Source organism: Lepisosteus platostomus, chromosome 26 (genome assembly GCF_059453375.1).
Source record: "Lepisosteus platostomus isolate fLepPlt1 chromosome 26, fLepPlt1.hap1, whole genome shotgun sequence".
Classification (NCBI taxonomy): domain Eukaryota; kingdom Metazoa; phylum Chordata; class Actinopteri; order Semionotiformes; family Lepisosteidae; genus Lepisosteus; species Lepisosteus platostomus.
The window spans coordinates 9,000,575-9,023,338 of record NC_142636.1 but is presented as its reverse complement, the minus strand read 5'-3'; the positions used below and the strand labels follow the sequence as shown (position 1 = coordinate 9,023,338).

General features: G+C 48.7%; 2 long non-coding RNA genes across 2 annotated transcripts; one reads left to right on the top strand and one right to left on the bottom strand.

Annotated features, from left to right (window-relative positions):
• Positions 1 to 1,008: 1,008 nt before the first annotated feature.
• LOC148639982 (uncharacterized) lies at positions 1,009 to 13,192 on the bottom strand. Its single transcript, XR_015930723.1, has 3 exons — positions 12,916 to 13,192; positions 8,623 to 8,817; positions 1,009 to 1,203 (listed from the first exon to the last, which is right to left on the bottom strand). It is a non-coding gene; the product is annotated as an uncharacterized LOC148639982 (long non-coding RNA).
• On the top strand, positions 12,241 to 17,842 carry LOC148639981 (uncharacterized). The gene is made up of 2 exons (XR_015930722.1): positions 12,241 to 12,859; positions 13,867 to 17,842. It is a non-coding gene; the product is annotated as an uncharacterized LOC148639981 (long non-coding RNA).
• The last annotated feature ends 4,922 nt before the right edge of the window (positions 17,843 to 22,764 follow it).

The window sequence follows — 22,764 nt, the reverse complement described above, 5'->3', positions numbered from 1 at the left end:
GCCAGATCCCATGGGACTGTTCACACAAGATGGCATGTTAGGCTGGTGGATCACAGACAACACCACTCTCTTTTCACACAAATCTAACCTACCTCTAGATCCCCCTTAATTCAAATCGGCAAAGCACTTTCTCACTCCTCCATGTGATCTGCTGTTGCAGAATGGCCGCTGTGCGTCAGCCTAGAGGGGGGTGAGAACTTCAAGGCTGAATTGATGCCCTTCTTATAGGTAAAGCACTTTGCAAACCATTTCCATTTATAAATTATCGAAAACTGCCCTGCAGAAAGGCAATTGTTTTGGAAAGCAATCACAGGAAAGGTATCGAGAGGAGGCTGTTTGGTCCAATACACCCATGGTGGTAGCAGTGGGATCAATAGATCATGATACGTAAGAAAACATGTTTAAGAGCCTACTGAGGAACATGAACCCTTTAATAACTTGGTATGAGCTGGATTATTGTTCAACAAAGCAGATCTTCAAAAGGGCCACCTATGGGAAATATCTGGCACTAGAACTTATGGAACGGTTGGAATTTTGAGCGCCGCTGGCCTTAGTGTGGAAATTCTAAGAGAAATGAGTAGGACACTAGCTGATATTTCGGTACATGCTGAACTGGTTGCGTGTCATTTTCTACCACATTCCAGCTGGGAGTAGAAAGAAGTATAAAATTGTTCAAATAGCTCAAATTATTCATGTAACAGGTCAATGGTCTCCATTGATGCAGGGTTCAAGACCGTGACTCTGCACAATTGTGTTCAACCCTTGCATATGAAAGCAAACCTATTGCAAAACTGGGGACAAAATATTGTTCCCCACTTCTTATGCATAGGGAAGAACATCTAATTTCGCCATAAATGGAGCGGAGACATTACCCACATGTAATGCAGCAATGATTTCCTACTACTGATGATCTGATCATCTATATTTCATGTAGTGTCTTTCATATGAAATGCATATCAAAATGCTACACAGAAATAAAACCATAATTGCAGTTTTAAATTTAGTTTAAAAAAGTTTAAATCCAATCAACAGCTGACATGCAATAACACCGTAAGGATGAAAACAAGCTTTCAGTTTTAAAAGAGCTGGCACAAATCCTTCAGATGCTCAAGCCATCTAGTGAGGAGAAGAATCATGATCTCCAAAAGAGTGCCATTTTAATCTTGGGTCTTCACAAGCCTGGGTCAAGGGAGGGAAGACTTCCTGGTGGAGTTTAAGGGGAGAGAAGGTCAAGAACACAATTCAGAGCAAAAGCGTTCACCGTTAGGAGCAACATTTTGGATTGGACTCCGAAATCCACCAGTAAGCAATGTTAAGACTGGCAGAATGTGTTCAAATGAAAAAACTTTCCATCATCTATTTTCAAAGCGCTTCTTTCAATTCAGGGTCATGGGAGAGCTGGAGCCTTTTCCGGCAAGCAATGGGCTCAAGGTGGAGTAGACCCTGGACAGACCAATCCATCGCAGGGCTCACACACACACTCACACCAGGGCCAGTTTTCCTAAAAGCCAAATTAGCCAACCTGCATGTCTTTGGATCATGGGAGGAAACCTACATAAGCATGACAGAACATGCAAACTCCACTGAGACAGCACCCCAGGTCTGGAATTGACCCCAGAGCCCAAGCACTGCAAGGCAGTAATGCTAACTACTGTGCCATCAAACCACCCAAGAGAACTTACCTTTGGCTAAAATTCACAGCATCCTCTGTGGAGCACATAACCATGCTTTTCAAGTGCAATGCCTATGCAATCACCATACCATGCAGACAGAAGACAGTGGTCAGGATTTCATCACAAAACCAGGTTTTATTCTGAGAAGTTGCCTTGCAGTTCCTTGCCAAAAAGCATCACAGACTTTTTTCTGTGCAAATGTTTTTTAAAGTGCTCAACAACACTGCAGCGTTGATTTTAAGGGGCTCGAGCAGGAGGAGGTATCATCTGTTCACAGTGCACGACTACCTGCGGACAAACAGAGGCCAAAGCCCAGATAAGAGCCAGCCTGTATCTGCAGATAGCCAAAGCCCTCTCAAAAATGTGTCTGCTTTATAAACAGCGAGACAGACGGGGTCCCCTGTTACATGTCAAAGCGCAGTGGAGACACTACGCTAGCGGATAGTGCTTTCATCAAGAGGACAAGGGAGAGACAGTTGAAATGGGGAAAAAAAAAAGTGCACCCCTGCTTAAAATCGGTTGGAGTCATCTAACCTGCCACTACTTCCAGTGAGGAACAAACCCACATTACGCCAAGCCCAACTGTCTCTTCTCAAAGGAATGCTGGGAAGATGGTTCATAGAGCACTTCCTGCTCTACTTTCGGCAATACAGTTCTTAGCTCAACATCTACAGGAATTGTCTGACGCACAGCAGGAAACTACAAAAAAAAAAAACAAATTCTTATGAAACCAAGGTCTCGAACAGGGTAAAAAGGAGCGGCACCCATCTCAAGAAACTAATGGTTGAAAACTGACACCCCCACCCCTAGCGCATTTTGTGTATTTCCTCCCACAGAAGAAAAATTAGGAGTTTTCTCAGCCTTTTCCAGCTGGGAACCCATTTGTAACGGGATCACTCTCATGAAGAAAGCCAGGCTTTGCGAGAACATCGCTTGTGAAAGAGTGGTTCCAATAGAAGACCACCAATACTAAAGCTGAAAACAGAAGTCCGATCAGCGGTCCCTGGGAGTGTCACCACAGCAGAAACTACTGTATGAGAGAGCTTGTATTATACAGTACTGGAGCAGACATGAGGCCCCCTGTACAGTGTCATGGGACCTAAAAGAACCACAGCACTAAATATCGTCACCTCAAGAATGCATTAGAGTCACTTCCAAACACATGTAGGTTTCAAGTGCTCGTTCTTAGGAATAGGAGCAAAATGAACAAACAGCACCTAGAAGCAAGAGGCCTTTCAGTTTGAAAAGAGGGTTTCATACTGATTGTCTGACCCAAGGAAGTCATAACCCCCTGCCCTTTGTACACAAAGCAGAACTCCAGAAGAGCAGCTGTCATGACTTGCATCTGACGGTGCTCAATACACAACGTTTGGATTCCTTCACACCTTGTAAACACGTTGAAAAGAAACACTGAAAAAACTGAGTTATCAGGGTTGTTTAAGTTTTAAAATAACCATTAGCCCATCACCAGAAAACATACTCTGTGGGAACAGAAGCGGATCACTTGATAAATAGAGAAGCAACAGTAAAAAAAAGTCTGATAAAATCTAAGAAATAAGTGTACACCCCCAATCTGGATTACAGATAATAAAATACAGGAACTTTACTTTAAAAGTAAAAGAACTAAACTGAAAAATTCCTTGGGTAGATAGAAAAAGGACACATAAGAAACACCAACATCAGAAAAGTGCTGGCCAGACCTTGAAACAGTGTGTGGATGCCAAGCTGGCGCCTGGGAACATTCTTTGGACTGTCACAAGCTATTTTGACTGGAAGAGTGAAACGCGAACCATGGGGCATAAATGGAAACTAAGAGGAAGTATATTGAAAACTGAGAACTGGAGGCACTTTACACTAAGAGTTGTGGGAGTAGGAAACTGCCCTGCTGATGTGGTTAAAGCTGATCCAGAGAAATGGCTGGATGAGACCCTGGGAAATGTTAGAAGAGCCACTACAGAAAGGCCTTCCTAAGCTGCCGACGCCTGGTTGCATTTTCTAGCAAGTCAGAGCTTGATAAATATCCCAGAGGCTCACTAAAAAAACACTGCCTGCTAGAGAAGGGAAAAAACAATGAGCTATTCCTTCAGCTGCAGAGTTATGTTAAGAACCATGAGGTAATGACTGGCTCTGTGACCATGTCCTTCCCCCAGTAGCTTCAACCCTCCATTTCCACTCGGCATGAGCGCTACTTTAAAATAACGGGCCTCGTTCTTAATCGGGCGCACTACAGCCCCTCGCGAAAGACGGCCAGCAGATGCCAGCGACATCAGGAGGAGAGTAAACATTACGCCATCTGTTTCTAAAAAGCTGAAAGTGACAGCATTTGTTGTCCCGTGCCCTCTGTGCTGCTCAGCAGGGGATAAGTATCGCTTTGCAGAAACTGCATCCAAAAATATTCACTTACTCTGCTGCCTCCGAGGCATTATAAACAGGCTGTGCAGCTGCAAAAGGGTCGGCTGTGCAAAACTATTGCAGCAATTGCCGACAGGCTCTACAGTATGGATCGTGCTGCGATAACATGCAGTACAAGCCCCTATAAAAAAAGATGCATGGCCTTTTGTAAAAGGGGCAGTGAAGCATGCTAGTGCAACAGAGGGTCACTTAACTTGCTATAATAGCACTTGGAGAGGTGGGGGTGGGGACGCATATTAACGTCGCGCAGGCCTCTGAAGCACAGCAGTATGCACTTCAGCCGGTGACCTGCAGCTCCTCATCCCTTCCTTTCCCTCATCTTCAATCCTGCCTTCCTGAAGGTATGAGCAGTTGGCAGTGCAAAAAGAAAACAGGAAACCAATAGGCCTCCCACAAGTGTAGCTTATTAAAGACGTGCTTTGCATATTCTCTCAATGCTCTGTGCAGGCTCCTCCGTGTGCTCTCGGGTTTTCACCATTACTGAACGAGCACCATCGCATGAAAGTGTACCATGGTAAGTTCTCAAGTAGTTGTAGCCAAAAAAAGCAAGCAGTTGGCGTGACCCTACTGTGTTCTGTCTTGTCAGTGCAGTTTGGATGTTCAAGTCCTGGAGTGCTGCTAACAGTGGCTCTCCAGGGATATCACCTGGGTCAGTAACGAGTCTGGGGTTTGCATTAGCTGCTTGGGAAAGTGCCACAGAGAAGATCACAACTACTGCTAGTCCGTGGGATTGTGCGGTGTTGTTCTGGAGCGACGGACACTTGCTGCGTTCCAGCACACAAAGCCAGGAAAACAACCTGCCAGCTGGAAGCAGCCTGACGATGGAGGGAAGCAGGTTTTTTTTAGCATGATTCTTCTGGAGATCTGAAAGCAAGAACCAAAAAACCGGGGGGGAAAGGCTCCACACGTGTTTCTCAAATGTCAGAGCAGCTCCTGCATGCAACAAGCATGAAACATGGGTTCATGTGTAAGAGCCTGCTGCTCCTAAAACCTGAAATGGATCAAATTGTTATGGGATGGAACGAGGCAAGCCCTGGGTCACTGGTGCTTCTGAACACATGCCACCCAATTCCACCCCAAAAGTACCAGCCCACATAATGAGGCTAGATGTATACTTGACAACATTACACGCAATGGGGGAAAAGCTGCAGGTGAGACTTTCAATTCTCTCAGGATGCGCAAGACTAAGACTAAATTCAGGTGAGTAAGGATCACACAGTGGGGATTTAAAAGGAACATAGTGCCTATCCTACAAGCACAGTGCGCCAGTGGGACAACAGTGCACTGCAGGACACACACACTTTAGAGACACCAACTAACACAGCCAGAATAGATTTGGGAGGAAATGGGGGCATCTGGAAGAACTACCCCTCCTTAAAAAAATATGGGGAGGGGAGGAAGAGACATGCAAACTCCGTACGGAATGTGCCCATTTGGAATCAAACCCAGGACCCACGAGTTCAGAGGCAGGAGGCTAACCGCTGTGCCCCAGTGCTGAAAACTGGCAGGTTGTAAACTCCTCCAAAAAAACAAAAACAAGGGAAGAAAAAAAAAGATCCCAACAACAGCACACATCTGTTTTGGAATCTCCAAGAACACAAAGGCATCTTCCGGCATCGCTCCGGCTGGTCCTGCCAGCCGACATCACCGGTTTTCTCCTCCGGCACAGGGCCCGGGCTGCTTCTCTCTCTGCTCGCCCGTGCGAGAGCGGCCATCTCCGTTACCGCGCTCGTGTGCGCTACAACAAAGCAGGCACTGTGCACGTTTCCAGGCCGGCGTCGCTGAAGCAGAAGACCAGCCGTTAGGAAGCTGCGGTAGACCACTGCTCGTTTTCCCCTCCGGGGGGGGGATATCGTCAGGCTCCTGTGGAAGAGTGGAAAAACATCCCAGGCTGAAAAGACTTCAGGGAAAAAAAAAAAAAAAAAGAGAGGATTTCTACCCTAAGCAGCACACAGCTCCAGAATCGCCCCAGAGGAGGCCCTTCAGCCAGGTTGGTTAATAGTAGCTGATGGAGCCCCAGATCTCATTCAGCCATTTCATAAAACAGGGGTTCCCAGTCCTGGGCCTGGTGATCCCCACCCCCCCCACACACCTGCTGGGGGGTGTTTCACCAGAGCCCTCAGTTCCACAGTCAGACCCTTCATTGACTTCAGAAGAATAAGATTCATTTGACCTGTGTGTTCTCAGCTCTTGGACATGATGGAGCTTTACAAGTGAAATAAATCCCCAAGCTTGTGACTAGAAACAAAATGCGCACGATGGCTGCCGTTGCATCATCCAGGTGGATGCTGCACATTGGTGGCAGTGGAGGGGAGTCCCCATCACCTGTAAAGCGCTTTGAGTGGAGTGTCCAGAAAAGCCCTATATAAAAGGGCAAGCGATTATCATTAAAAAACTCCAACAAAGCAACTTGAACGAGAAAACAGAAAAATCACTATTGGTTTATATATACACAACTTGCACATATTCAGTCTTAAAACAGCCCTAGGAGCAGAGCAATTTCCCCCTGCAGTTATTTTCCTCATTGCTACATCATAAATCAGCCTTGGATTAATCAGGCCTGGGATCCCATGAGCAACGGCTTGTTGATTCGTTGGGCTGAGGGCGTTGACATACAGCTTGTGCTGCTTCGCACCAGCTCTGCTCAGAGCTCCCATGTGCCCAGGGAACGCCGAGAGGGAGAGCAGCTCCTGGGAGCCAGCAGGATTCTCGTGTGACACCGTGCCCAGGAAACAAAACAATGACTGCTTTATGGCTGCAGAGCGGCAGTAAATACCGGCTGTTCAGCTTTCCCATGTGAATCCAAACGCCAGATTAAACAAACCCCTGAGTGTGATCCAATGGGCAAGGCAGCCGGGACCGTTTCCTTTCTCCTTGTCCGGCCCGGAGCCTCTGGCTGGGCAGCAGTGAAGGGAGGGGATCCTCTCTCCTCCTAAAGGAACACCCCATTTTTCCCCAATGGGTTTCCAGCATCACATTCACAGACAACTGTGAACCGGAGCCATTTGGCACATCAGATCGTGAGACAACTGGAGACACTTGCATGATCGTGCACATGAGGAGAGGGATTACAAAGCCCGGGAACTCTCTCCCTAAGGATATCGGAGAGTCACCTTCTCTCATCTCCTTCAAATCCACACCCAAAACCTTCTTATTTGGAAGGGCCTTTAACTGCCTCTGTTCTTTACCCTTCTACTGCTACTCTATTCAGCACCCCCATCTACTGCCTCCTCTCATGGTGCATATATATCTTGTGTATTTTAATCATTGTTATTGTTCTGTAAAGCACTTTGAGAAGCCACCCGTAAAGGCACAATATAAAAAAAAGTTATTATTGTTCTCTAAAGCCAAAGGCTCATCCCAGCTCCTCTGGGGGTCAGAACCAGTCCTGCAGGACACGAGGATTTTGAACACCTATAAGAGCATTGCAGCTCATACATAAGACCAGTATTTACACGCTGCACTACTCTTATAGGCGTTCAAAACCATATTATGTAAACAAGCAGCACTTCAATGACTTAATTGCTATATTGATTCCGATATAGATCTATAAAAGCATTGAAGAGTACCTTATAGCACACTTGTACAATGGGGGGGGGAAGTGGAGGGACTGGGAGCGGTGGTTTCCCAAAGCAGAAGATCACAAGTTATCAAAGCTGCGTCACAAAAACCCACGATTCTCAAATAATCCCTGCCTTCCGATTCCAGAGCCCAGGGGAGAGCTACAGCCATTGTTGAAGAAGTCTCTTGCTCTTCCCTATTCTCAAAACAGCATTGCGTTTCACTTCCTGGCCATAACAAATAAACTAAAAAGAAAGTCTGAGGGAAGTGATGGGTGAAACAAAGTTCCATTTCCCTAAACTGGGGTTCCTCTTGAGTAAAACAAAGCCGTCACTGCGCTTGGGGTCGGAAGAGCAGTCCCACAGGGCCCGGGGCAGGAAGAGAAAAATCCCCCGCTCGAAACTGTGCATGCATGGCCAGCCCTGTGCCAGGGCATTCCAGCCTCTGTTTTCTGCGTGGGGGGGTTTACGCTGGTGCAGTGGTCAGCATCGCTGCCTTGCAGTTCTGCGCCCCTGAGCTCAATTCCAGACATGGGGTGCTGTCTGGGTGGAGTTTGCATGTCCCCCCTGTGCTCACAGGGGGTTTCGCCAGGAGCTCCAATTTCCTCCCCCCAGTCCAAGCATGTACTGGTAGGGTAACTAGCTATTGGTTCTGTGAAAACTGGCCCGGGTGCGTGTTTGTGTCCGACTGCCCTACACTGGACTGGTGTCCTGTCCAGGGTGTACCCTGCCTTGTACCCCTTGCTGGCTGGTATAGACTCCAGCTCCCCTGAATTGGATGACATGGTTAGGAAACGGATCAACACCGCAATTCTTTTATTCAAAAAGTCTCCTCATTTGACCCCGTGTTAGTTTCATTCCATACAAGTCACTTAAAAGCTGCAGCTTGTGAAATGTAAGATTTAACTCATTCATGCAACATTTATAAATGAACCTAAATTTCAGAACAAGATGACCAACCACTTGTTGCATATTACCTGCGAGGCAGTTAACCAATCTGAGCATCTCATCCAGCAAACCTTTGTGTCAGGAAGCGCCTTCTGTTTGCAGTTTTAAAAGCATTCCTACATCCTTTTCAGTGAGCGATTCACTGTTCATTCTGAAGTCTCCTGGATTGACTGCCAGCATCTTTGAGGACCTTGAATACTTGAAATGGGTCTCCTCGGCCTCCTCTGTGCAAGAGGAAAGAGATTCGGTTCCTCCAGCCTGTCAGTTGGACATTGCCTTAAGTCCCAGAACGCATCTGGTTGCTCTTTCCTGGACTGAATCTCGAACAGCCCTGTCTTTCCGATAACATTGTGCTCAACGCACTTTTAGGGCATATTCTAAATGAGGGCAAACGAGAACATTATCAAATCTTCAACTCAAAGGGGCTCCGTTAAATAACCGAAAGATCCGCACCATGCAGACTCTCAGAAAGGCACCCAGGTCTCAGTCACCCCAAGAGCCCTGATGAGTAACGCCCAGCTGGGTGCAAACAGCCATCCAGGGAACCCCACACGGGGGTGTTGGTAAAATCACCCTACCAGGTGCGACCTCCAGGACTGGGGGTGACTTCCCAATGAATACCCCCTCCCCCCCCCCCCCCCCCCAGGCACATGAGGGTCCTAATACAGAGATGAGCTGTTAATGTTCCAAAGCACCATGGAGACTTAACTACCCACCCACGTTTCCCACTAAGGAGCATAGCTAAGCCTTTTCAGAATGACTTCAAGTAAGCCAATCTGCCAGAGGGGCCATTTAAATCCACCACAAACAATGCTCATTTTACTACAAAAATGAGCGTTAAGGGAAAAATAAAACAACAAGCCTGTTTTTTTAGTTCAGGACCTCACCACATCCATATTAACAAGTAGTCAAAGTCCCACTTGTCCTGTAAAATGCATCCAGTCCAGAAAAACTTTTTCATAAAACTGTCATGATTAAGGATTTTTCTTCCTCTGGGTATCAAGCAATCCAGGATTTTACAAGCCAAAAGCTGCTCGAGCAGATTACAAAATGTACACTTCAGAAATACTGGACCTAACCTAGGATTTTCTTTTCTTACACAGGAAAGATGTAGGGGGCCACGTGGGTGACCCCAGACTGCTGATCATGCTTTACTGGATGCATGCCGTTCTGGTTTCCTTCTGATCATTCCCCTCCCACCCGTGTCAGCTCGGCACGGCATCTGACAGCACAAGCACCAAGTCACACGGCCACCCAGAACGCAGAAGTCATGATCAGCACTGGACCGGGGGGGGGGGGGGTTGGGGGGGGGGGGGTTGTGTCATGCTGCCTGGCCATGGATCTCTTCCCCATTTCGGGGAAAAAGCAAAACAGGAGCCAATCAGTTTCAAAATCCTCCTCATTCACATTCCCGCGTAGTCACGGACAAACATGGGCGTAATTTCTGGACACTCCACTCGGAGCGCTTTACAGGTAACGGGGGCTCGCCAGTCTCTCCTCCCCACACACCAGCTCTCAGTGGGGAGGCAAGCCGAGTATCGATACGCAAGGTTCAGTTCCCTCGAACCTGCAACAGTGCTCCACACGGAGGGTCACATTGTTTCTAGAGCCGAGGCATTGCCCCAGGTAAAGACGGCTCCAGCCCTCGTAGACTCGCCGCCTCTGATCTTTAAAATGGCTTCATCGGGCTGGTTAACTGGAGCTAGATGTTGGATTGGCCGTTAGGATCAAGTGGTTCCCAATTGAAATCCTGCTTCAGCCAGTGGGGGTGTGGGGTCAGTCCCCCTGTGTACCTTAAGGTTCAACAGAGAAAACAGAAGCTATTCCAGCAGCCCGTAGACTTTTATTTTTTTTAGATGCTTCCTCCAATTCAGAGTCTGGGAAGGGGCAGAAATCTACCCCAGCAGGACATTGTACATCCTGCATGGGACATTAATGGGACACTCGCACCAGGGCCTATTTTCCCAGAAGCCAATTCAGTCAGCTTTGGACAGTCTTTAGCGTGTGGTACAGTAGGTAACCACAGAGCACCTAGGGGAAACCAAGGTGAATACAGAACATAGGAACTCCACACAAACAGCACTCCAGGTTAGGAACTGAACCCAGGACCCCAGCAATGCTAATCACTGGGCCAATGGACATCCCAAAGGAGCATCATCATCCCCATCTCCTGGGAAGTGCAAGTCAATGACAGCAACACAAACCACTTTGGAAATGGTGCTTCCAAGTCTTAGTCTATAATACTTGTCCTGGTCTCTGCAGATGCAACCTTTTTTCTTTAAAACGGGTCACAAAGGTTCAGAAGAGAAGATGGCAGCATCTCAGGAAATGATTTCACTGTCTGCTGATGCATGAGAGCACGCTGTTCTCCTGACTCAGCAGGAAAAATTCAAGGCACAGCTGACAGGAGTCTCCCATGATCCAGACATTTGCAATTGCCTCCCCCCGACACCCTACATGTCATCAGGCTAAGAAGGATGACCAATTTCTAAATCCAAGAACGATTTTCAAAAAATCCCTGCTCCTCCACCAAGATGTTGGATGGAGAAGTCACACCCCCCCCTGTAATTTTTCCCCAAATTTTCAGCACCACTCCGCCAGGGCTCTGAAAGAACTGAATGGCACTTCCCATCAGCCTGTGCGTCGCACTCACGCCAAGCTCCAGAGAGGGGCGTCACAAGCAACACCAAAACACCAAGGGGGTCCACAGGAGGATCACCTACTGAGGGGGGAAAAGTGGTCGATAAAGATGACATTCTCAGGTGCATGTTCTGAAAAACTCCCCCCGCAAAATGGTTTCATTTTCTTTCCAGGAAGCTTGAAAGAAAACGGAAGCGATTATGAAAGGATGGAAAGAGAGAACCACAATGTGTCATGCTCGGAAAGGACAGAACAAAGATGCGAACCGGCCTGTTTGGTCTTTCCGGAACCGGAAGCAATCCGAGAAAAAGCCTCTTCTTCCTCATATTTCTTTGTGGGGAAATGTATGAGGTAACATCTAACTTCTCCAAGTGACAGCGCGAGAGTGGGAACTCCAGTCTAGTCCAGTCCTACCCAGAGCACTGGACAGCCGGCTCCAGGGGTCAAGAGCCAGGATTCGTGCAAAGGTGCAGCCAAAGTGGACAACGATAGTTATTTTAGTATGAGATTAATTAACGGGGCACAGGGAGACAGTACTCAACCACTTAAAAAATTGGCAGACCCCTCTCCCCAAGCCCCACTAACAACCCGATCAAACTAAGAAGCCCGATCTTGATAGTCAAGTCTCCATCAACATGGAAACACTTAACATGAATTCAAGTCAGAGAAATCGCCTGTTTGCATTGTCTGATCCTTTCATTCAAACATTAAACTGAATCATTCAAGTCCATTAAGCACGTAATAAGCAGAGCACCTCTCTTATTGTTCAAACCGAGAGCGATAACTGTGCACACTGGACCAACAGCCTTGGAACACTTGTCAACTTGTTTGACAAGACATATCAATTCAATTTCAACCGCTATTAAGCGATGATTGCTCTGTAAGATGCAAGCACATCCTTTGGCTGGTAAACAAAGCTATTACGCACAGGGGTGGGTTCAAGAACAAATTGCGTGTTCTTGCAATACGTGTTGTGTTTAAGGGGGCTGAGGAAAGAGCACACAGCGCACAGGAGACACATCCCGCACGTAGTCCGCGCTCGCCTCAGCCCCGGGCACGTGCGGAGGCGCAGGGCTCCGTCTTCCCCTTGGGCTGTGCGGATGCGTCGCAAACACATCGCGCTTAAAAAGAGAGCTCAACTGCATGTTGAGATTCATATTTGACCGGACGCGCCCCTCTTTATTAAAAAAAAAGAAACAAAAACAAAAAGACAGGTCTTCACGTTGAACTCGCGGGCTCTCAAGAGAAAACACAACGACCATCCGTTCTGAAACAGAAGTCAGGACGCAGGAGTTCCTGAACACACCACCTAACTCAGCTACGTCGAAAACCGCGTTTTGAATACGGCCATCGATATAGAAACAGTATTTTTAGTCGTTTCTGGGGGAAACCCCACTAACACGGAATTTTACCCCCCCCACACACCCCCCACGGAGCTTGAGCGCGCACGACGCCCTACAGTATGTCGCAGCTGCGCGTCTCCGCGTCCTGCGAGGCTTCAGACCAACACGCCGACTCCCCGCCGCCTGCGCTTGTACTGACGGCTGTAGCTACTTATTCACCAGCATGTGACTCGCCACTCCGGTCATGAAAGCAGATTTCCTGGCTTAGAAACGATCCTACAAGGTAAACAGGCCAGCGGCCGAGGCTAAGACGCGTGAGAACTGGAGGTGGATCCCTACCTTTCGGTGCACAGCGGGGGAATACGTGTTTTCCCCCACCCTTGGTGAACCGGGACGCTGTTAACCATCTACGCTAAATAAACAGGTTTAATTAGTAAATTAGAACAGGTGATTGCGCTTAAAGACAGCTGCACGGGTTGGCGGTGGGTTTTTTGAATGATTTAAGGCAGGGGTTCCCAGTCTCTTTCCCCCCTGCTAGTTTTCATTGCGGCTGAGGTCTTTATGTAAACGACTCCTTAACTGAAACAACAAGTCTCTCAGAACCTTTGCGGGTGTTTCCCCCCTTACTCCCAGGTTGGATTTTTTTTAAAGTTACATAAGAAACAGAAGAGTTAGAAAGCGACCTCTGGTTTCTTAAGGGCTGGAAGTGATCACGCTTTTATTTCTGATCATCTGTTGTTTTAATTGAGGGTGATGGAAAGGCTCCGGGTGTCTGGGTCTCTAGGATGGGGGACCCCTGGTTTAAGAGACGCTAAACCTCCCATGAGCCCATTATTCAAGTTTTATCAAATGTTTTCTCCAAGATGACCACCATCTTTAGGGTTTGGACAGTAGTCTGAAGGCTGTTGATTAAATGCTGAGTTTGGAGGTTTCCTATAGTTCCCTTCTGCCTGGTCGTGCCAACACGATGGGGTGCCTGTTTTCTGCACAGAAACGACACCTGATCTGAGGCGGACGTAGATGCAGGCCTTATGAGAGGGGGCACCAGCAGCGCCATTTAGCCCTGGGCCTCACCTCACTGGGGGGGGCCTCACCAAGGGTGTGTGGTACCCCACTTTAACCCTGTGGCTGTGTTTCTCAACTTGAGTCGCATTTGGACCTTTTGCCATATACTGCGATTCTCGACTCAAGTCCACGGCGCTGAATCTGTCCTTCTTTAGGGGTTTCACAATGCCCGCCTTCATCTTCCCATCATGCCATTCTTCCCATTCAGAAATTTTTTCTTCCCAGACAACGAGGGGGCCTCCTCTGAGCTCTCGGCGGGCCTGCGCGGACGAGCCTCTGCCCAGCGGGAGACTCATCGCTGCTGAGGGCGGTGGCACACGCCCTGCCCCTTTTTGCTAACAGTCTGCGCCTGACATCTGCCGAAGCAAGGAGCCACTTCCCTGTAACAGCAGGTGGCCTGCTCTTCCCTACACATGCACAGCTCTGGACTGTGCTGCTGTCATATCAGTTTGCCAACACGGCGCAGTGAACGATTTCCATTGCAGTTATACGAACAATAATAATTCCTTCGATTTTATAGCGCTTTTCTGGACACTCCAATCAAAGTGCTTTACAGGTCATGGGGATCCCCTCCAGCACCACCAGTGTGCAGCCCCACCTGGATGATGCGCCAGTCTGCTCCCCACAAACCAGCTCTCAGTGGGGAGGAGAGCAGAGTGATGAAGCCAGATCAGAGAGGCCATGACTGGTACAGGCCAATCAGTGGGCTGCCAGCTGTGAGTTGCAGGGCGATATAGCTGCTGGTATATATATAGCTGAAACTGCACACTTTTCCTGCAGTGTTTCTGATATTCAGGTCTCTCATTCATGTCTCATTGTAAAGACAGAGCACGAGGTGGTTCAGTAGCTCATAAGAACATGAGAAGGGTTATGAGAAGATGCCATTTGGCCCATTTAGCTCATTTGGTTAATTGGTTTCTTGAAAGAAGGGAGTGCATTAGCTTGAACCATATGGCAGGGCAACATGTTCCACACTCCCAACACTCTTTGTGTAAAGAAGTGACTTTTTGTTATCAGTCTGAAAAGCACTTCCACATAATTTCGACTTGTTCCACACCTCCTCCCGGTTGACTGCCTCTGAGTCAGAGGTACAGCCAAGTGTTGGAACTGGGAACCTCCTGGTAACCAAGCCCTTTGAGATAAATGTTTTAAAAATAATTATTTCTTGTCTCTCGAGCACTCTCACGCAATCTTTCCCATGCTTCCTGCACACAGTTAATCCTCTTTTTGCTCATTTGTTTGTTTTTGTTCATTATGGTACCATGCAATTTTGAACCCCAAAGCAAAGATAAGCTGAGCCCCATTAACCGCAGTAACCCCCACCCACCCTCCCCGCCTGTGCCAGGCTCCTGTTGTGCTTGGTCTCCCAAGCGCTGGGCAGGAGCACAGGCAGGGTGCAGAGTGACAGGGAAGGACTTGAGCCTCATTGGAAAAGAACGGAGCATTCTGTCCCTGTGAGGCTGCACTGGCCCAGCTCTGCAGGGGGTGTCTGAGGTATGCTGCCTTCCTCAGAGCTGGCACACATGCAGGTATTTCAGAGAGCGCTGTGCACTCCAGTCTGCAGGCACAGAGCGCTGGCTGGCTTGCCTCATTGTGTGCATCCGGGAGATTAGACGTTCCCTTGCTGTCGGTAAGGAATGCCACATAACATACCTGCAAAAACAAAACCCTCACTGCTCTGGGGCCTCCTGGCTGGGGGAGCTCATCTGTCACACCAGGTCATCTGAGTTTACCAGGTCAGTGAGCTCCCCGGGAAGCTAGAGGTGTCAGTGCTGTTGTTAGCAACCCCTTTGAAAGTCAGCCACGGTAGAGTGGTGCAGGATTTGAGCTGAATACCTTTGCTCTGCCAGGTTTCTACTGCACTGTACTGCACTTTTACCCTGATTTAACTGGGGCTTACTGCACTGTACTGTGCTTTTACCAGATCTCACTGGGCTTTACTGCTCTGTTCTGTCCTTTTACCCTGATCTCACTGGGCTTCACTGCACTGAACTGTGCTTTTACCCTGATCTCACTGGGCTTTACCACACTGTACTGTACTTTTACCCTGATCTCACTGGGCTTTACCGCACCGTACTGTGCTTTTACCAGATCTCACTGGGCTTTACTGCTCTGTTCTGTGCTTTTACCCTGATCTCACTGGGCTTCACTGCACTGTACTGTGCTTTTACCCTGATCTCACTGGGCTTTACCGCACTGTACTATGCTTTCACGGCGGTATGCATGTGTAAACAAGGAGTAACCACACAGTACAGGTCCTACTTGTGGGATCTGAGTAGCAGCCGGATGGGAAAAAGGGCCTCTGTGTCTTGTGCCGTCAAGCAGAGCAGGAAGTGTTCCTGTAAGGCAGCCATTCAGATGGAAAGGAATGTGGCAGTTTCAGGGGAGGAGGAAGCGATGGAAAGAAAGGGTTTTAAAAAAGATCCTTTGCCAGAAAAACAAGAAGTTTCGAAATGCTCTGAGGGATGTTGAGTATTTTATCAAATCTCAACACTCTGCTGCTCCTAAGGTACAGCACAAGCAATCTGATACCCACTCTGCATTACAGCCTGGTGTGCCCACATGATACTCCAGCCTCACGAATGCCGGACAGAACTGAGACAGGGGCCTTCTGCTGCTTTATTACTAAACACACACGAAGTACAAAACCATGGGCTACACCCAGGAATACGTCCACACAAATAGACAATAAAACACTAAATAGACTATTTAACTAACTCTGTACCCACTGACAAACAGAAGAAAGGAACTGGAATTTCAAAACATTTTGTTTTTTGACAAAGAATACCTCCTCAAGTATCTTAAGCAAACCTGACAGCTAGAAACACAGTTATTCTGGACATTTGGTCCCTCGCTCTGCTTGGGGCTAGGAAGGAATTGTCCGACAATAAGGTACTAATTCCTGCCGAGGGCATCGTTCTGTGTCTCTAACGTGAAAGCCCAGGAAATCCGAATGGCATGCAAAAAATTGGGATCGGGAAGTACACGCGATTACGCCAGCAGCTTGAGAGGACACTGGACGTGCTGTCACTTCCTTATCACTGTCCTCCAGAAGCGTCTGTTTCCTGGAATCTTTCGGGTCTGGTCATGATCTGTTCTTTAGCAACACCGAGTGCGTAATTGAGCCCTCACGTACTATCACAGAACGTCTTAAGGATGCTGCACAAGACAGAGGGGACATTTCTCAACAAAAAAGAGCAAATGACCCAGTCCCGTGACTGATGAATTCAGAATCTTAAGCTTGATCAGGAGTACGTCAAGGGACACCAATAGAAAATGAGCATCACAGTATCTCTGATATTGTAATGTCACAAAAATACAGGAGGCACTTCTGTGCCCAAAGAGTGGCGAGAGTGTGGAACAAGCTGCCTGACCATGTTGTTGAAGCTCTTTCACTTCAAAGCTGAGTGAGATCCTTCACTCAATTAGCTACAAGGAACCTAGTGAGCACCCCAGGGCCCAATCTCTTTTCTGTAAGGTCCGCCTTATTAATAAGCTTATTTTGTCAAGTTTCAAAGAAATATTCCTCATGGCGCTGTACAGCAGGAACGTGGGGAAAACAAAAACCTGAAAGTGTAAAATTAGTCAGATAAAATCACCCGTGAAACCTCTAAGTTTAAGTGTTATCCTTTTTTCTTCTCCTAATGTCCCAGTTGAAAACAGGGTAGTCTTTACAGTGTGAGGTCAGGACTGGAATCACGTCAGGTCTCAGGGGTTCAGACACGGTCAGGCCAGGTCAGGTCCTCAGGACACCGTCACTATGTCTCTGGCCTTCTGTCAACACAAAACAAAGTGACTGAAAAGTATTGAAAGGACGTTTTCTGTTTAAAGTTCACAGGTTGACATCGGAAAGTGAAGAAAATTGTTCTGAAGTAACTTCTGCTGATGCCGAAGTTCTTGTTTCTTTTTTAACCAATGTGCTGGGAACAGTTCTTCTTCCGATTTTGGGAAACGGAAACTTTTTGGGGTTTTGTAACGGATATTTAAGACAATTAACCTCCCCCCTTTACTGCATCTAATTGCCGTTGAGTATTGTTTTTTTGTGTGACAATGAAGCGGTATTACAACACTTGCACATGAAACTGTTTCCCAGAAATAGCAGCCTAACCAGCCCATATGATGACTGTTGTTAACATGGCTTCTCATTTTAACCAACTTCTCAAAAAGACATTGCCTCCTTGATAAAACTCTGCTCTTATTCTACCCCAGTCGTATTTTCTGTGGTAAAACTTTATGTCTGACAAAGCTACAGAGGCTTTAAAAAGAAAACAAAATGAATGGAAACTAGTACTGATTCACAGACATTTCAAAGTGAAAGCAGAACACTTGAATTGGACATTACTAAGCTTGGGATTTTATAATTCAGTAATAATTTTACATGCCATTAAAGCTGGAATTTCCCGTGCTGGTGATTAATCCACAATACTTCCTGGTACACCGCTCAAACTGTCCCACAAGGAAGGATTTTTCACTTTGTTGTGGATTTGACAGGACATCCATTGTGATTTATTGATCATATAAAAGAAACAGCCCAAAGACCGGCTGCTAGGTGTCCCCTGCCTTGTGGCCGTTGCTTGCTGGGATAGGCCTCGGCCCCCCTGTGACCCTGCATTGGAAAAAGCTGTTAGAAAACGGATGAATGAATATAACAATAGGATCGGTAGTGCAGAATTTAGCAGTGCTACCCCTCAGCGCTGGGGCCCTGGGTTCAATTCCAGACCTGTGGTGCTGTCTGTGTGGAGTCTGCATGTTCTCCCCATATTTGTGTGAGTGTCCTCAGAGTGCCCATGTTTCCTCCCACAGTCCCAAGACAGGCTGGTGGGTTCATTGGCTTCTGGGAAAACTGGTCCTGGTGTGAGTGTGTGTGTGTGTGTGCCCTGTGATGGACTGACGTCCCATCCAGGGTGCACCCTGCCTTGCGCCCATTGCTTGATGGGATAGGCTCCAGCTCCACCATGACCCTGAATTGGCTGAAACGGTTAGAAGATGGACAGACGGATCTCACATTTAATTCTCCCTCTGCGTCATCTCTAGGTATCAGCTACTAGTTAGCAGATGCACCCAATAAAACCCAGCAGTAACAGCTCCTGCGGTGTCTGTAGAGTCTTGGTCCAGCTCGGCTTCTTCACAGCCAGACCCAGGCTTCGTCGGGCCCTTTTCTCAGCTTCTCCCGGGTCTCCAGACGCTGTTGCGGCTCTGAAAGAGACCCCGACAGAGTGGCAGCCCCAGCTCCCAGTCTGGAGATCTCTGCTGTGATATTTGAGCTGCGCCGTGGAGTGATATTGGTAGCGCCGCGGTGTTCAGGTCGGGGGCCAGGTGTCCAACTGCGACACACCGGGCTGGAGGGTCCGAGTCAGGCTCAGAGGAACAAAACACAAGGCTGCCATTTTTTTTTTAATGGAAAGAATTAGCAAATTGTGCACGTGCGTCACTGCAGAATGAGTAAGAAAAAAAAACTGTGTGTGTGTGTGTGTCGGGGTGGGGGGGGTTGTCAAAGAAACCACAGATCAACACGTTTTTGGGGGGTGGGGGGGTGGAGGAGGGGTGATTCGTAGCTGTGGGTGGCTGACACAAAGGCAGCAGCAGCCTGCATTTGCTTGGCGAGACGATAACATGGTGCCGGCGTGCAGCAGAGGAGAGGAGGAAGACTCGCGGAGGAGCTCTTAAAACTAGCCCCTGGGAGACCAGCGTGACCAGCGCTAAGGAATGCCACATAACATACCTGCAAAAACAAAACCCTCACTGCTCTGGGGCCTCCTGGCTGGGGGAGCTCATCTGTCACACCAGGTCATCTGAGTTTACCAGGTCAGTGAGCTCCCCGGGAAGCTAGAGGTGTCAGTGCTGTTGTTAGCAACCCCTTTGAAAGTCAGCCACGGTAGAGTGGTGCAGGATTTGAGCTGAATACCTTTGCTCTGCCAGGTTTCTACTGCACTGTACTGCACTTTTACCCTGATTTAACTGGGGCTTACTGCACTGTACTGTGCTTTTACCAGATCTCACTGGGCTTTACTGCTCTGTTCTGTCCTTTTACCCTGATCTCACTGGGCTTCACTGCACTGAACTGTGTAGCAGAACACGCCCGCTGGCGAGGGTCTCCCTCCGAACGGGGCCCCAGCCGCGGGGGGGGGGGCCCTGACCGGACAGGTGCCGCTCGCCGTGATGCCGGTCCGCCTGGTTCTGTTCGTGCGTGCCGTCTCACACCCTGCACCCAAGCGTGCGTCTGGCCCGGCGGAGGTGTGAATTAGCCACTTCCGGGTGTCCAGCCTGCAGGAAGCAGGAAGTTACGAGGGCAGTTCATCCCTGGACATAGCCTAAAAAAGAGCCCTGAGACAGGATCAGTCGGTTGAAAGTTTTTGCTATTGTCCTTTCCAGCAATCCGGATCCTCAGGACTGCGGCTCACAGCCAGGGAAAGAGAGGGAGGAGGAGCAGTGGGGAAGCACATCACTGCAGCACCAGGCTTCACAGCACCGCGCGACCCTCAAATGCATCCCCCCCTTCCACTCGACTACCACCTCCTTCCACCAGTGACACACACACACACACACCCGTGCAGGAGACCACCTGAAGTCCCACCTCGTGCAAGACAGAGAGCAGCAGGCCCAAGACATGGTGCCGCAGGAGACACAAAGCAACACTTTTTAGGCCTTTCAGGGCTGCATAGGAGGAAGAAAAATGTAAACTTGTCTCGCTTCTATCAGCAAAAACAACAGTTTCCACAGCACCACATAATCCGGGCACGGAAGCGTCGCCTCTTCAAGGTTATTTAAGTACAGCTCGGCGTCTTCTGCTGACTTCCTGTGAGAAGACAAAAAAGGAGAAGTCGAGGTTCAGATGAGGTCTTTGTCAGTGCTTCAGCGTACAGTGCAGTGCAGTACAGTAGCTTGTGAAAGGAAGGGGGGTGGGCTGTGAAGTCTTTGTGTTATCTGTGGCTTCTTTCTGGCTGTATTAACCCCCACCATAACCACCTAGACCCCCCCCCCCAAAAAAAAAAAAATCCTGGGGTGGGGGTAAAAGTGGGGTGCAGAGAGGCACCAGCCTCAATCCCTTACCGGAGGGGACAGACACCACACCAGTGAGAGCCTGCTTTGACGAAGCCGTGGATCGGTTCCGAAATCCGGTTCCAGGACCTGCACAGCTGGAGTTGCCCATCCCTTACAAGACAGAGCTCAGTGAACACAAGAATGGCTACAAATGGGAGGAGACCATCTAGCTCGTCTGGCAGGTAGTAAGTTATTGTTCTCATCCAGCTGTTTCTTGAATGGCACCAGGGTATCATGGGCAGCTCGTTCCACACTCCTGCCACCCTTTGTGTAAAGAAGGGCCACTTGCTACCTGTTCCCAATACACTTCTCTTTAGTGTCCTCTGGGTTCGTGTTTCACTGCTGGTTCTGTGGAGGCCCAGTGGAGTCCAGGAAAAACCTCAATTCAGGCTGCAGTTTGCAGGATTCGCAGTTATTCTGTGTCCATAATGGAGCCTTCTTGGATCTGCATTAATTATAGGTGGATTTTTTCCCTCCATCTACTCCATGCAAGCAGTTGTATTATCCCAGTCAATTGTTATGGAAAGGGGGAGCTCCGATATCTAATAAGGGAGGATTGACGCAGCGTGGGGGGGGGGTTATTTTTGCAGGAACCTATTTAAACACCCCCCTCACCCCACGCACTGGGACAGGGAGCACAAAGAACAAAGAAGGGTTTGAGAGTGCCCTGAGCTACCAGGAAGTGGCTCCTGCTTCCCATGCAAATCCGCTGCTCGTTGCTCCAGCCCTTTGCATAACCCCCGGGGCTTCGGGACGGGTGCAGAGCACAGACTCTCCAGGCAGCGCCAGGCCCAGGCCCCAAATAACACCCGCGAGGGGGAGCGCCCCGGGGCATCGTGATGTCATCAACAGTCCGGAAAGGGCTTCCCCACCCCACTCTCCATGTCCTCCCTGCAAGTCAGGAACGATGGCTTCAGAGATACTTGAAGAAGGGGAGCACCTTTGATTTGTAGGCGGGGCTGCTGTTTTTTTACAGGCTGAACCCTCCTCCCTGTTCCCCTCAGTTTCCTGCACCTGCAATCATGCACAAAGTGCACCAAGCAAAGGAGATGCTGTACTTTTGGCTGTATAAGTTGATGCAATGCACAGCCTTGCAGCAAAGCAGCATAATAACACTGCTGTTTGTACCTTGCATAAGTAAACAGACTTGCAAAGCACCTTGCCTTAACGTGCATGTGCAACGCCAGCCTTCTGGGGTAGAATCCAGATGGGTTGTTTTTTTTTACATTTCTAGCTTGTTTAACAGCTGAACACCTTCGGAAAGTGTCCTAATTGGACCAGATGAGCTCAGTCAGGTCATTAAGAGCAGAGGTGGACGGAAAACCTGCAGGTACTGTAGCCCTCCAAGAACTGGGGTGGTGCACTTCTGGTCTATAGCAAGTTCAGTCGGTCTGAAGTTCAGTCACATGGTCTGATGCTGGTTTCAAGCCAGTTAACTTTGATCTCGTCGGATCAACTCGAGCCAGCATTTCTGTTTTGCAAGGGGATGTTCAAGTTCTTTTAAAAAGATGCAGACATATCTTCATTCTTTCAGAAGACTTTCAAAAGCATATTCAAAGAGCAATGGACATGCACAAAACTTTGCAAAGGGCCCGATCATGGAGACAGAGGATCTTGCTCCCAAGTTTGGGGGGGGTACACGCCACAGATCTGTGCTCCCCATTTCAATTCCACGTTGGGCACGAACTGCACTCGCTCGTTTTCATTTTGAGCTCATGCCCAGCCGCCTGGCGTTCTTCGGCTTCGGTTCACTCTCTGCGCCACGCGTGCCGCCACCCGCCCGCCTCGTCTCAATTCCCTGCTGGGAAGCGAGCAGCTTCCCACGAATCCAGTTTCCTCCCCCACATCCTCAAGGGAGTATAGGTCACCCAAAGGCGGAGGATCTCCCTGGGGAGTTTCTTGAACGCCCAGCTCGTTTGAGCGGTGTGTGTAGTTTGTACACTAGTACGTGACATGTGCCACCAGCGTTGCCCCTGGAGCGCACCTGGGCAGCAGGTAGGACCAACTGGATCACATCCTTTCGAGCAGTGGCTCCCAGTCCTGGTGCCCCTTAGTTACAAACAACCAAACCCCTCACTTCCT